Below are 13586 nucleotides of genomic sequence, written 5' to 3'. Positions count from 1 at the left end.
TTTCTAAGATGATGGATTCTTAAGGAAAATTTATTTTACCAAGGCTAACTAAAATACCTATAATACCACTGATTTTTACCACTGAATTTTACAGTTACCTCTTCTGTTTGAATATGGACTCTGGTAAAGGGGGCATGGGAGGGAAACAAAAAGATAATTCTCCAAGTTTGGTCTTTGTATATGGTACAAATTAGAACTGGGCTTGTTTACTTGGCAAGAATCAGCTATTGGAATGTCAGAAACCTATATTATGTTCGTCTGATGTTGCTTTTAGGCACATTTGTATGTATTGCATGCTTTCTTTTCTTATTTCTCTTTTGTTTATCCATGGGTCTTTTAGGAAAATTCCTTTTCTAAAATTCATCTGATCTCTGCTATATAAAGTCAGAGAATAGTTTTCCCAATGCTTGCATGATAAACGAAGGGAGAACAGCAGTGTCAGCAGAAATAAAATAAAAGAACCCCAAGGGCCTGTATAGCTATCCTCTGAACACCAAGAAAATACAGGTTAGAGAATATAAAAATGAGATTTCTCATATACGGCCTCAATATATTTTGCTTTTAGCACCTCTTTTCAATCCTCATGCCAACGGTCTCAATTCAGAGCCTCATCATTTCCAATTTGCATCATTTCATTATCTTCTCCTGGTCTCCAAGACTCCAAATTCTAACCCCTCCCATCCTCACATCTTCTAATCCATTCACCATGTTCTGGAGTGACCTTCCTGAAAAATTATGTTACTCCTGCCCAAGTTGAGTTTTACCACCATTCACTTGCTTAAAATCCCTCAACATCTTCTATGAGGCCAGTATTACCTTGACACTGAAACTAAAGATATCACAAGAAAAGTATGTATAGACCAATATCCCATACAAATATAGACACAAAATTCCTTAACAAAATACTAATAAACTGAATCCAATAACTTGTAAATAGTGTTACATACCACACATAAGTTATATTTATCCTAGAAATGCCTAGGCTCCTCTGTCCATGGGATCTCCAGGCAAGAATACTGGAGTGGATTGCCATTCATGCTTCCAGGGGATCTTCCAACCTAAAGATCAAACCCACGTCTCTTATGTGTCCTGCATTGGCAGGCAGGTTCTTTACCACTAGAGCCACCTGGGAAGCCAAAGTTGCTATAACATATGAAAATAGAGCAATATACCACATTAATAGAACAAATGGCAAAAATCATATGATCAAAAATACAATTTGACAAAATTCAACAACCTTTCATAATAAAAATACTTAAACTAGGAACACAAGGGAACTTTCTCAACCTGATAAAAGACAGCTATAAAAAACCCACAGCTAATATCACACTTAATGGTGAAAGAGTGAATGTTTTCAGCCTTCCGTAAGGAATAAAACAAGACTGTACGCTCTTGCTACTGTTAGTCAATATTGTACTGGAGGTTCTATCAGGAAAAACAGGCAAGAAAAGGAAATAAGAGGGATACAAATTGGAAAAGAAGAAGTAAAACTATTTCTATGTATAGATGACATGATCTAATATATAGAAAATCTGCAATATTCATCAAAAAGCTATTAGAACCAATAAATAATTTAAACAGTATTGCAAGATAAAGATCAATACATGAAAATAAATCATTTTGTATATACTAGTAATGAACCACCTGGAAGTGAAACTAAGAAAACCATTTTTTACAAAGGTATCAAAAAGAATAAAATACCTGGGAATAAATTTAACCCAGGAAGTGTAAGATTTGCACACTAAAAGTCATAAAACATTGTTGAAAAAAATTAAAGAACCAAATAAATGTATAGAAATCCCATGTTCATGAGTTAAAAGACAATGATATTAAGATAGCAATACTTCCCAAACTGATTTACAGATTTAACATAATGCTTATAAAAATGCAGCTGTCCAGATGATCCTAAAACTTAAATGGAAATGCAAAGTTGGAAGGCTTATATGTTCCAATTCCAAAACTTTCTACAAAGCTATAGTAATGAAGAGAATGTAGCATTGGTATAGGTTCAATATTTAAATCAATGGAATATAACTCATATCCCAGAAACAAGCCTTTATATTATGGTCAGTTTATATTCAACAAGGGTGATAAGATAATTTAATAGGGAAAGAATAGTCTTTAACATGGCAGCCCACTCCAGTATCCTTGCCTGGAAAATCTCATGGACAGAGGAGCCTGGTGGGCTGCAGTCCATGGGGTTGCAAATAGTCAGGCATGACTGAGTGACTAACACTTACTTACTGGGAGAACTGGATATCTACATGCAAAAGAATGATGTTGGAGCCCTACTACACTCCATATACAAAAACTAACTCAAAATAGATCAAATAACTAAACATAAAATCTAAAGTTATAAAATTCCCAGGAGAAGACATAGGAGTAAATATTTGTGACCTTAGTTTAGGCAATTTCTTAGATATGGTACCTAATGCACAGATGATGAAAGACAAAAATAGATAAATTGGATTTCATCAAAATTGAAAACCTTTATGCTTATAGGAACACCATCAAGAAAGTAAAAAAAAAAAAAATCATGAAATGGGAGAAAATATTCACAAATCTTTATGTCTTACAGGATATTTGTATTCAGAATATATGAAGAACTTCTACATCTCAACAATTAAGTAATACAACCCAGTTTAAAAGTGGTGTTGCAGACTGAACTGGGTCTCCCCTCATAATTTGTATGTGGAAGTGCTAATTCCAATGTGACTTGGAGAGAGGTCTTTATGGGAGTAATTGTGGTTAAATAAAGTCATAAGGTTGAGGCCCTAATCCAGTATGGCTAGTGCCCTTATAAGAAGAGTTCTGAGGTACATGCACAGAAAAAAATTGTCACGTGATAAGGAAGTCATCTATAATCTAAAAAGAGAGGCCATAGGAGAAACAAAATTTGCAGACACCCTAATTTTGTACTTCCATCTGCCAGACAGTAAGAAAATGAATTTCTGTTGTTTAAGCCAACCATTGTGTGGCATTTTGTTATGGTAGCCCTCACAGACTAATACAAATGGGAGGGAACTTAATAGGTACACTAATGATATATAAGTGACCAGTAAGCACATGCAAAGCTCAGGATCTGTAGTCATCAGGGAAATGCAAATCAAAACCACAGTAAAATACCACTTCACACTCACTAAAATAACTAAGATTTTAAAAACACAATAATAAGTGTTGCCAAGGATGTGGAGAAATTGGAACCCTCATACATGCTGATAGTAATATAAAATGGTGCAGCCACTTTGGAAGACACTGTAGCAGTTTCTCAAAAAATGAAACATAAAGTTACCATATGACCCAAGAATTCCACTACTAAGATATAACCTAAGAGAAATGAAAACATACATTCACATAAAATTTTTATGAAAATGTTCATAGTAGTTAAAAATTGAAAACATTCCAAATGCCCATCAAGTGATAAATGAATAAACCAAATGTAGTATATCCATAGAATGGAATCCTATTCAGCCATAAAATGTAATGGACTACTGCAACATGCTACAACATGAATGATCCCTGAAAACGTTATGCTAAGTGAAAGAACTCAGTCACAAAACACTATATGGTTCCATTTACATAAAATTTCCCAAAAAGGCAAATCCATATAGACAGAGGTAGATGAGTGTTTGCTAGGGGCTAGAGGAAAGAGTGACTAATGACCGATTACTCATGGGTATATAGTTTCTTTTCAGGATAACTAAAATGTTCTGAAATTAGATTGTGGTGATCATTGTACCTGGCTCGCCTGGTGGCTCAGATGGTAAAGAACCAGTCTGCAATGTGGGAGACCCAGGTTTGATCTCTGAGTCAGGAAGACACCCTGGAGAAGGGCAAGCAACCCACTCCAGTATTCTTGCCTGGAGAATTCCACGGACAGAGTAGCCTGGTGGGCCATAGTCCGTGGGGTCACAAAGAGCCAGACACAACTGAGCAACTAACACTTTCACTTTCAAGAATGGTGAGGTCTAGAGTATCTATTTCTCTACCCCTACTAATCCCTACAACATTTTGGGATCTCTACTGAATACCCCAGGTATTTAACAGAGTCTTTACTCTGACTGATTAGATCTTGAAAGTGTCTCAGTTCTTGGTATCTCTTGGAATTGTTCAGTTTATATCTCCCCAACAGTACTAATATGACCATGTGGAACTGTCCTTTCCATTATGCACAGCTTCATATTCATCAACATATATAAGGAACCCCTATGCAAGTTTCTGGAGCTCTTTTTATATATAGTTTGCCTCTATCCAATTCTCTTCTCCACAAGTTCCAGATACCATCTCTACCTCTCTATCCCTAATCTCTGTCTCCTTGATTCAGTGAGCACGCCAGGCTTTGCTTTCATTTTCTCTTCCTACCTTATGGTCTAGAAGATACCTTGAGGGTGCAAGCTGGGGCTATCATAGGGCACATCTTATTTGTTTCCCTCGTGTAGGAAACAGTCCTATATTCTTATTTCCAGTTATATGTTGGATAACAGTAGGAGGGCACATTGATTTTTTTAAGCTAGAATTTATTTGGAATTATTTATCTTTTATTAAATGAATGAGCCCAAATGAGTTAAATTGTGATTCTTTCTTATTGTTGATAAGGATCCCCTGCCACATTCCTTCAAAATTGCTTATAAACTCTTCTTTGGAGGGATAATGTACTTTTGACTCTCTGATAACAGCTATCTTCAGAAGGTGTTGTCTGAAAGGTTTAGAAAGAAAATCATTCTGATACACAGATAGATACCAGAAAAGGAATCTCAACACCAGCTAATCCTTGGTAGGTGATGTTAAGCTGAGGGTTGGGGCTAAAGTTTCAGTACCCTAGGCATAGAGCACCCTACTATGAGCCTTGGATAAGCATAGTCAAATAGGCTGTGTAGGACCAGTCTTCATCTATGGAACCATTTGACAGTAAGAAACAACACTGCTAGTGGACTAATCAGACTCCAATTCTTTCTCAGTGAAAGAGTAGTAGGTGAATTTCATTTTTGGACTATGTAAGTAGATTCAGTTCAGTTCAGTCACTCAGTCGTGGCTGGCTCTTTGTGACCTCATGGACTGCAGCACGCCAGGCCTCCCTGTCCATCGCCAACTCCCAGAGTTTACCCAAACTCATGTCCATTGAGTCAGTGATGCCATCCAACCATCTCATCCTCTGTCGTCCCCTTCTCCTCCTGCCTTCAACCTTTCCCAGCATCGGGGTCTTTTCAAATGAATCAGCTCTTCGCATCAGGTGGCCAAAGTATTAGAGTTTAAGCTTCAACATCAGTCCTTCCAATGAACACCCAGGACTGATCTCCTTTAGGATAGACTTGTTGGATCTCCTTGTAGTCCAAGGGACTCTCAAAAGTCTTCTCTAACACCACAGTTCAAAAGCATCAGTTCTTCTGCACTCAGCTTTCTTTATAGTCCAACTCTCACATCCATTCATGACTACTGGAAAAACCATATCTTTGACTAGATGGACCTTTGTTGGCAAAGTAATGTCTCTGCTTTTTAATATGCTGTCTAGGTCCGTCATAACTTTTCTTCCAAGGAGCAAGTGTCTTTTAATTTCATGGCTGCAATAACAATCTGCAGTGATTTTGGAGCCCCCAAAAATAAAGTCTGTCACTGTTTCCACAGTTTCCCCATCTATTTGCCATGAAGTGATGGGACCAGATGCCATGATCTTAGTTTTCTGAATGTTGAGAATTATACATTCTCTGAGAAACTCTTTATGATGATATCACTCCACATACTCAAGTCTATAGCTAATATGAAATGTATTATAGTGGCAATACACAAATATGTTCATATAATTTTATATTTTGAATCAACCTCTTAAGACCTTGTCATTCTTGGACATTTCAAGAAGTCTGGATATGCTGCTAAAAGCAAAGGTGGAGACTCAAGAGGATGATTCAAAATATAAAATTATATGAACATATTTGTGTATCACAACTATAATACATTTCATATTAGCTATAGACTTGAGTATCTGGAGTGATATTATCATAAAGAGTTTCTCAGAGAATGTACAATTTTAAAAAGCATTTAATTTACAAAAAATATTCTCCCACATCTCTAGTAGTTTGCACAGCAAGTTATTCTTACAAGAGTTAGCTCTGGAAAGCATTTAATTTTCTACAGTAAAACACACACATACATACACACACATATAATTACATGTAGTACTATGCTGCATATAATGATATTCCTTTTCTGATTTCTGTGATTGTTTTAGCAAGAGGTCAGCTTGTTCTCATTTCTGATAAAAATAAAGCTGCTAAAAACTAAGTGCTAGATCTCTGTCACCTCTAATGAGAGAAAGATACCTAGTATGGACAGATTTTATCACATTTTACTTGTGTGTAGGGAAATGACTTCATTGAGCATCATAGTTTTTAAAGAATAATTGGTATGGGGATTCAATGATAGTGCATATAGCCCTAATTAACAAAGAGAGGGTTGAAAAATGGCAAGAAATAGTAATACTGTTTAAAAACAAATCTCTAAACCATAAAATAAACATCAGTATTTTAGCTACTCAGAAAAAAAGTATGTCAGATTTATATTAATAACATTTATTCTCTGTAACTCTTTGCTGATTATTTCCAAATGTTTGTCTCTTGCCTTCGCCTCTCCCCTGAGCTTTAATTTCATATATTCAATTGCCTATTTGATGTGTATACTTAGGTGTCTAACGAACGGCCTAAATTTAATGTGTCAAAAAGATTTCTACTTCTGCCCATACTATCCCAACTGGTTCCTCTAACTCCTCATGGGCCTTACATGCCCAAGCCAAAAAACTAAGTCATTCCTCAACTTTCCAGTAGGATCATTCAACGAAAGACGATGCTCTCCATATTTCCCTCTGCAAAATTCAAATCCAATTTGAATTGCTTAGCAAAGAGAAACAACAGAGTCCTCTTCTAGTATCAAGCAGAAAATTTTACATTTTAGGGACTGGAGATAAGTTCAAAATCATTTGTCGCTAATGTTCATTTTACGAAGCCTCCTCAGCAAAATCAAGATAGCATTTCAGCAAAACGACCTGCCAGTGCTGCTCTATGTGTAGTGGGTGTATTTGTTTCCTATGATCAGATTACCCCAAACTTAGTGGCTTAAAAGATAGAAGTTTATTTTTTTGTAATTCTGGAGGCCAGAAGTCCGAAGGCAGTTTCACTGGTACTGGCAGGACCACTTTCCCTCCAGATACTATAGGGAAGAATCCATTCCTTGCCTCTTCCAGCTCCAGTGGCTGCCAGCAATCCTTGGTTTGTGGATACGCACTCCAAGCTCTGCTTCCACGGTCACACTACCTTCCCTGTTTCCATCTGTGCCAAATCTTCATTTGTTTGATAGGGTTTCTCTGTGCCCTTTTATAAGAATCCATGGGCATTTAGGGTCCACCAGGATAATCCAAGATAATCTCCCCATCTCAAAATTCTCAATTTAATCACACCTGCCAAAAAAAAATTATATATATATATATTATATATATAGTCATATAAGTTAAAATTCCCTTGTAGAAGGGTTAGGATATAGATATCTTTGTGGAGAGGGCATTTTTAAGACTATCACATTTGTGTATGTATTTCGGGCAAGACCCTTAAACATACTGCTGATAGAATGCACAGATCTTGAGTTTATTAAAAATCCAGCTGCAATCAACTTTGTATCTCTAAAAGTTGAACTGATGTCTTCTTCCCTGGATACTGTAGAGTAGAATCCTTTTTAACGTTTTCCCAATTTTTTGTTATTTATTATTACCTAGGAGTACGTCAGGGCTGGATATTGTCACCCTGCTTATTTAACTTATATGCAGAGTACATCATGAGAAACGTTGGGCTGGAAGAAGCACAAGCTGGAATCAAGATTGCCAGGAGAAATATCAATAACCTCAGATATGCAGATGACACCACCCTTATGGCAGAAAGTGAAGAGGAACTAAAAAGCCTCTTGATGAAAGTGAAAGTGGAGAGTGAAAAAGTTGGCTTAAAGCTCAACATTCAGAAAATGAAGATCATGGCATCTGGTCCCATCACTTCATGGCAAATAGATGGGGAGACAGTGGAAACAGTGTCAGACTTTATCTTTTTGGGGCTCCAAAATCACTGCAGATGGTAACTGCAGCCATGAAATTAAAAGGTGCTTACTCCTTGGAAGGAAAGTTATGACCAACCTAGATAGAATATTCAAAAGCAGAGACATTACGTTGCCAACAAAGGTTCGTCTAGTCAAGGCTATGGTTTTTCCTGTGGTCATGTACGGATGTGAGAGTTGGACTGTGAAGAAGGCTGAGCACCGAAGAATTGATGCTTTAGAACTGTGGTGTTGGAGAAGACTCTTGAGAGTCCCTTGGACTGCAAGGAGATCCAACCTGCCCATTCTGAAGGAGATCAGCCCTGGGATTTCTTTGGAAGGAATGATGCTAAAGCTGGAACTCCAGTACTTTGGCCACCTCATGCGAAGAGTTGACTCATTGGAAAAGACCCTGATGCTGGGAGGGATTGGGGGCAGGAGGAGAAGGGGACGACAGAGGATGAGATGGCTGGATGGCATCACTGACTTGATGGACATGAGTCTGGGTGAACTCCGGGAGTTGGTGATGGACAGGGAGGCCTGGCGTGCTGTGATACATGGGGTCGCAGAGAGTCGGACACAACTGAGCGACTAAACTGAACTGAGAGCACAGTTACAAATAATCAGTTCTTATATTAATTCCTGCAAGTAATTATTTTTTCTGAATTATTCCAAGACTTGTCAGCTTCTTGTCACTGAAGGTATGCATATTGACAGTTTCACTCAGTGAGCTAAAAAATCAAATTAATTTTCTTTCTCAAAGGACTATCACACTAAAGGTCTTGTTGCTTTTCTTCTGTTTTCAAAAAGGAGAATTGCGTCCTAGACACTGTATCTTATGCATTTCTTTTAATGTTATTCAGGGAATCGTTGTTGTCCCATTTTATGGTCAGATTTTTTAAATGTTTATTTTGGAAACAAAGCTGTGTTCTCTCTGCGGAAGGGCTGCTTTATTCCCACCTAGCAATTACATTTAATGCTAGGGATTGAAAAGGTTCAGTGCAGCAGAAAAATCCCAGAATTTGTGGTCGGAGATCTAAGGTTTCAGTTCTGATTGTGCCATTTTCTCAGCTCAAGTTTTCTCCTCTGCATAATGGAGGTGGGTTACAATAAAATCTACAGAGCAATGTTAAGAGAATTAAATGAAGTATGTTCTGTGAACTGTAAAATACCATTCGAGTTATAATTACAGTTACCTTTGAGACTCTCTCATAGATGCCTTTGAAACAAGGTTTTAGTTCAAATGAGCCTCGGTTCATTATTTTCCACTTTTTCGTTTAACACTTTCACTGAGTACCTACTGTCTGTTAACAATGTTCTTGGTTCTGAAGAGCCAACAGTGAATAAAACCAACTAAGTCATTGCCTTCATGGCACTTATATTCTAATAGAGATTGTTAAGCTCTTAAACCCTATCTTTAGAGACTTTTGCTAAGAAATCTGCCCTTTTAGATGTCTGTTCTATTCTGGTTTATGGAGAAGTCATGCATGCACTCATTTTTCATTGACTCAGCACATCATTGTGCGTCTGCAATGTATCAGAATTTCCTATAGAAGCATTCATAAAAATGACAATCCCTTCCTTTGAATAACTTAATCCCAAGGAGAAATAATAAACTGGCAGTGCTACTAGAAGAGCTTCCCTGGTGGCTCAGCAATAAAGAATCTGCTTGCAATACAGGAGATGCAAGAGACATGGGTTCGATCCTTGGGTCGGGAAGATCCCCCTGGAGGAGTAAATGGCAACCCATTCCAGCATTCTTGCCTGAAAAATTGCATGGACAGAGGAGCCTGATAGGCTACAGTCCGTGGATTCGCAAAGTGTCGGATTTGACTGAGAGACTGAACACAAAGCACAAGCTGCTAGAAAAAGAGAAAGAGTGCAGCATCTTATAAGAGCTCCTAAGAGAGAGCACCCAGCCCAGGTCAGGAAGTCTCATTCTCAGAGGTGATAACATGACAGCTGTGTCTTGAAGAACTAACTGGGTTAGTAAGGCAGAGGTTGGATAGACATTCTGGCAGATAACTAATATCATGTTAATAGTTGATTACGGGCATTTGAGCAGCTGCAGATGAGAACATTGAGGCATGGCACTGCTCAATTACAGGACATTCAAATAACATAAGCTATAAATTTGGAAGGTTTCTCCTTCCCATCCTCCCGTATAATAAAGTACTTAGAAGTCTCATTTTTAAAATTATTTTTATCAGTATTTGATGCCTATTAGTTGATATGCTAAGTAAAGGTCTTCTTTATGTTCTTTCTAAGTGAATGGGGAGTCAAAACATTCTCAACTGGCTGGATCATAAAGAACTTTTTGACACTATCGTTACTTGGCAGGCAGGTTTTTTCACAATCGAACAAAAGTCTTTGACACATGTCTTGACACATACCTCTGAGTGACTGGTCTATCATTTCTCATAATTTCCCTTGGTTAGCAATAGAAACCAAACTGGAGCAGTGCAAAGAATTCTGATGGAGACTAAACAGATTCAGCTGTGGGATTTGGTAGTGTAAGGACAAGGACAATTCTAATGCCATTCACTGATCAAGTATTTTTTATTTCCAGTTTAGCCAATTCACCTTATTACTTGAAAAGCTACTAATTAACCTTGTATCTTGTATCTTTGGCACTAGCCATTAATTGGGCTCAATATTTTTGTATTTTAGCCCCAATTTTATTTTTGAATACTTTTAAAAAATCATTTTGATTCTTCATCTTGAACTAGACATATATTTCACGTTGCCAAAAGCCAGATAGTGTTGTAAAATTGACTGTAGGGTGACCAAAGTTCTATAGGAGCAAAATGTATCCTTCATTACGTCTGGGTTTTCTGTTCAATGGTTGCTCTCAAAGCTAAATCTTTTTTATGATGGTGTATGGTTCTATTGCCCTTTCATGGCCTGTTTATGTTGTATTGAAGACTATCAAGAGGTTGGTGTTGATAGAAATCTGATGAGTTGATTCCCTTCCTGGTAGAAATCTGATGGTTTTATTTCTTTCCTCACAGAGAGAGCATTATCCCATTTTTTTATGGGAACATAGGTAGTGATTACTCATTGGTTTGTTGCCTGAATATAAAACATGCCTTTATTATGACTTCTGGCTTTTGTGAAGGTGTCATCTTTTGATTCAAACTTAAAGGGTTATACTAAGCTACTTAAATTGGCACTGAGTCCAGTAATAAATTATTAACCCCATTAAGTACTCATTAAGAAGGGTGGTTCTAAGACAGGAAAGACCCCTCCCCCTTTACTTCTCTGTGGAGGTGACTGTCATCTTTCGTTTGAGGTATTAAGAATGGCCTTAATTGTTTGTATGATTTATCATAAGAAGAATTGGTCCTACTGCTCTCTTCACTACTTCTCCTCTGCCACGAATTGACCTGACACCTCCACGTGTTATTGATGTAATTTGTTCCATCCAGACATCCCCTGAAATCTCAATGACTAGGTTTCTTTTTCAACTGAATGCATTATAGGATTAAAAACTCCCCTCTTCTTGACACAGTGCACTAAGAATCCTGGTGCCAGAGCAGAGGGCACTTATCAGAACAGAAAAGAACACCAATGCAGAACACATAGACTAGACCAATGGAGAGCTACAGTACTCTATAGACAGCACCAGCGTTTGAAGGAAACAAAGCCTGATGAAGAGCTAGAATTGAAAAGCTATTTCTACAGTAATGTCACCAAGATGGTGGAGTAAGAGATCAGTGTCTGTCCCCTCACAAAGCTCCACAGTTAGACAGTGGACACTTAGACACAAAGACATTTCTGGGAGAGCTCTGGAGTTCATTTAGGAAACTCCAGCAACACCATGGAACAAAACAAACAAACAAAAAACTTGAGAATAGCCACACAACAAGGGAAAGATGAACAGCCTCATTTTGTCTGTATCACCCCATCTCGTAGGCCAGCACCGGACCACAATAAGACAGAAAGCTAGAAAAAGCTTCCCTTACTCAAACTCAGTGCAAGGCGAGTGGTCAGGTTTCCTAGCCTTTCCAAGCACGATACAAAGAACCAGATTCATTTCACCACCGCCACCACTCCTGACAGAAACAGGTATAGCTGAGATGAATAGAGATGGTTAGGAACAAGGAAGAAAAGCAGGACCTACCAATATCCTCTGTGCAGTGGAAGCAACAGCAGTTGCCAGTGACCATCTCTTCAGATGGTCCTGGCACTTTCCAGAACTGAAGAAACTAAGGGTCAGCACAGCTGCTGAAGACCCCTGCCGATTTCTCCAAGCTTTGCCCCAAGGATGTTCACACTTGCTGATGCCAACCACCTGAGTTCTCTGGTCTCTCTTCCCTCACCCCACCTCCAACAACCTGGAGTCCCTGGCTGGAGCCAATTGGTGGCTTAAAACAGCACAAGTTTATTATCTAACAGTTCTGGAGGTCAGATGTCCGGAGCTGAATGCCCTCTGGGAGCTCCAGGGGAGACTTCAGTTACTTCTTTTCCAGCTTCCAGAGGCTGCTCAGAGTCCAACCTCTGCTTCTGTGTACCTGTCTGATTCTGACCCTCTTAGGTCTCTCTCATAAGGACATTTGTGATCATATTGGCTACACTCAAGCAGTGCGAGACAATCTCCCAATTTCAAGATTCTTAACTTAATCACATCTGCAAAGTGTCTTTCACCAGGTAAGGTAATGGACTCACAGGTTTCAAGGACTGAGACTTAAGATATCTTTGAGAGGCATTCATTCAGCCTACTACAGAGGGGTGAACCCTCCACAATTTTTTTTGAAGATAGAGGGTTAGTTAATAATAGTCAATAAATCCTTCTTATAATCCATATAGTCCAACGTGGCTCTAGTTGGCTCAGATTCGCTTGTGGTGTTCAAGGCTCAAATCTGAGTAAACAACATCCGTGGAGAAAGCAACTGACAACGTGGCGTCAGGCAGGCTCTCCCGCCCCACTCTCTCATGGCCTCACACCGTATGTTCCTTAAACAACGATATTGCTGACCCTGGTAGCACTGCACCTGCGCATGCGCTTGGCCACGGGCCACTTTTGTCTGTTTTAGTATATCAGTAGTCTTTGAAGACTCTAATGCTGCTGCTGGTGCCCTGAGAGAATAAACATGTCTATAGTCACCATGGCTCCTCCAGTCTTCTTCCAGCTTTCCTGGTTGCACCTCATCTACCCTGGATTCGGGGAACAGTGTGAGTGGCAAAACAAGAGCTACATAAAATCGTTTTAGTGAGATATATTTTATCTAGAACTCATGTGTGTTATATGGTACACAATATATTCCTTCATTCAAGTCACTGGTGTAAATTTTGAATTGCTAAGAATAGAACATTTTCTACTCATATAAAGACCTCTTTTCCTTAAGTATTAAACAGTAGCTACATGTTCTTGCCTGGAGAATCCCAGGGACAGGGGAGCCTGGTGGGCTGCCGTCTATGGGGTCACACAGAGTTAGACACAACTGAAGCGACTTAGCAGCAGCAGCAGCACAAGTTATTAATTCATTTAATGATCCATGAAGTGTTTTACCATTTTATCC

Source organism: Bubalus bubalis, chromosome 1 (assembly GCF_019923935.1).
Source record: "Bubalus bubalis isolate 160015118507 breed Murrah chromosome 1, NDDB_SH_1, whole genome shotgun sequence".
Lineage (NCBI taxonomy): Eukaryota > Metazoa > Chordata > Mammalia > Artiodactyla > Bovidae > Bubalus > Bubalus bubalis.
This window is presented reverse-complemented; position numbering follows the sequence as displayed.